Raw genomic sequence first — 3,155 nt, forward strand, 5'->3', positions numbered from 1 at the left:
TTTATTCTGTTACCTCAGTATGGGTTCGATTACTGACCGAATCATCTTTATTCTGTTTTTTTTTTCTTCAATTAATTTTCGATTGATTCATATTAAGGAAAAGAAAAAAAGTAAAATGGTGTTGTTCAATTAATTTAAAAAATTAAAAGTAAAATGTGGGGCCACCAAGTGTGCACCCCATGAATAAGCAGGACAAGCACGGCCAATGAAGGAAATCAAATCCTACACGCAAATCCACAATACTCTAATTTAACATCTAGCCGTACGGACAAAATCACGTTCGGTCTAAAGCACATCAAGCGGTTCAGAAACCTCCACGTGTCAATAAAGAAGGGAGAACTTTCATCTCATCACGATACTAGGCGGCCATTGGTCGTGTCATTTGCTGTTTCCTAATAATGGCAAGTGGGGATGGAAACTGTGTGCTCCGACATATAGTACAAGAGTCCACGTGGGAGCACGCTGTAGGAGGGGACCCCTAGAGAGGCGCACGTGTCAAGTGCTGCTTTGACCGCGGACTGCGGAATCTTTTTATGTACGGAATGTTTAAATTGATTACTGTTAGCACACTGTACGTGTAACTCGTGACAAAATACAAATACTTTTCACTTTTCAGGCTGTGGCCTCTTATTTGGTCTCCTTTTTCGTCTCTGTTTTACTTTTGTTTTTACTCAATTCTGTTTTGTGATTCGTTCTGACTGTTTTTTGAGCTCAAAAACAATTGGTTGATTGATGTTACGTGGATGAATCTCAATGGCACATTTACTTTTTTATATTGGAATCGGAATCAGAACCAGGGTATAATGGATGGTGCGAGCTCTCTGAGTTACGTTTAAAGTAATTTACGCCACACATAACAATAGTAATGGATTAGAGGGATGGCAAAAATTTCTATGAGGACGGGGCGAGCTCTCTGAATTACGTTTAAAGTAATTTACGCCACACATAACAATAGTAACGGATCATAGGGATGGCAAAAATCCCCATGGAGATGGGTAGCCTCGGGGATTTTTTCCATTCAGGGAGGGTATGAGAATAATTTCATATCCAATTTCTTATTCGGGGAAGGGACGAGAAATTTTTTTTACCCAATTTCTTATTCGGGGAGGGGACGGGGATGAGGTGGAATCCCCATCCCTGCCCATTTCCCCATTTTAATTTTTAATTTAATTTTTAATTTTTAAAATTACTAGTAAATAAATAATAAAATTTGAATTATAAAATTATAAGTATTGGTAAAAATAAAAAATATCAAAATATTTATATTATTAAACTTTTAGGCCTAATTAACTAATTAAAGTTCTAAATTTTTATTTAGGACATTAAAAAGACTGGACAGATTCTATTAGCCCAAAACTTTTGTTTTAATTTTAATATTCATTAAATATTTTAAACTTAAATCTATTTTTTATTTATTTTTAGATGTTATAATTGCCCACAGCAAATCATAATTTTAATATCTAATCTAATCTAATATTTGCTCTTGATTTGTTTCGACTTAACTATTGTGTTGTAAAGGAAATAGTCCACATTTATAAAGTGCCCACGCCACCATTGAAAAGTTAATTTTGAATCTAAATTTAATTTTATTTGTTACAATTTTTTGTATTAGACTATTAATTTATTCATGATAGTTTGTATCTCTTGCATGTTGTGTTACTTACTAATTTAATGTATGTGACTTTTGTAATGGATATTAATGTAAGATATATTTCGAACTTTACTTTTATTTAAATTTTTTATTTTAATATGATTAACTCAAAATCGAAAACAAAAAAATTGTATTAGTTATTCGGGGATCGGGGACCCTCGGGGATCCCCTGTTATTATTCGGGGAGGGGATGAGGAGCCTCTTAAATAATTCTGACAGGGACGGGGAGGGGATGGGGACATACGCAAAATATCGAGGATGGATACGGGGAGATTAGTCCCCTCCCCTCCCCTCCCCATGGTGGCAGATTATATCTCATTCTGATTACGATTCATTCAACTAAAGTAAATAATTTATTTTTATTCTCATTCCCCATTCTGATTATAATCCATTCCTATTATTGTTTAGTAAACGCACTATTAATGGTACACAATACATTACCACTCTTGAATATTTGATACACTAATTTTAGAATCTTAGGAAACCTCGTATCATAAGAGAATCTTAATTTCTTAATTAAGCAATGGGGGCAAATTTGAGATTGTGATGAATGATGAAATAAATTGTTTCTGTTGTTGAGGTATTATAAATTACTGACTAAAAAAAATTGCTCGATGTTGATAAATTATGTTATTGCGATTGTTGTGAGTTTGAAAAATATAGTATAATACATTTAGTAAATCTTATTGTAAAAGTGTTGTTTTATTATATAATTACCAAAAATAAACATAAGTTTAAAATGGCTTTGATTTGTATATTAGGATTTATGGAAAAAATAAGATATAATATTAAAATATTAAAATTATAATAGGAATTTAAAAAATGTATGATACCTTATTCACTTTTCAGGCTGTGGCCTCTTATTTGGTCTCCTTTTTCGTCTCTGTTTTACTTTTGTTTTTACTCAATTCTGTTTTGTGATTCGTTCTGACTGTTTTTTGAGCTCAAAAACAATTGGTTGATTGATGTTACGTGGATGAATCTCAATGGCACATTTACTTTTTTATATTGGAATCGGAATCAGAACCAGGGTATAATGGATGGTGCGAGCTCTTTCAGTTACGTTTAAAGTAATTTACGCCACACATAACAATAGTAATGGATCTTAGGGATGGCAAAAATTCTCATGAGGACGGGGCGAGCTCTCTGAGTTATGTTTAAAGTAATTTACGCCATACATAACAATAGTAACGGATCACAATAGTAACGGATCATAGGGATGGCAAAAATTCCCATGAGGACGGGGCGAGCTCTCTGAGTTACGTTTAAAGTAATTTACGCCTCACATAACAATAGTAACGAATCATAGGGATGGCAAAAATGCCCACGGAGATGGGTACTCTCGGGGACTTTTCCCATTCAGGGAGGGTATGAGGATAATTTCATACCCAATTTCTTATTCGGGGAAGGGACGAGTAATTTTTTTTACCCAATTTCTTATTCGGGGAGGGGGCGGAGATGAGGTGGAATCCCCATCCCTGCCCATTTCCCCATTTTAATTTTT

The sequence above is a fragment of the Citrus sinensis genome, chromosome 8, assembly GCF_022201045.2.
Source record: "Citrus sinensis cultivar Valencia sweet orange chromosome 8, DVS_A1.0, whole genome shotgun sequence".
In the NCBI taxonomy this organism is placed as follows: Eukaryota; Viridiplantae; Streptophyta; class Magnoliopsida; order Sapindales; family Rutaceae; genus Citrus; species Citrus sinensis.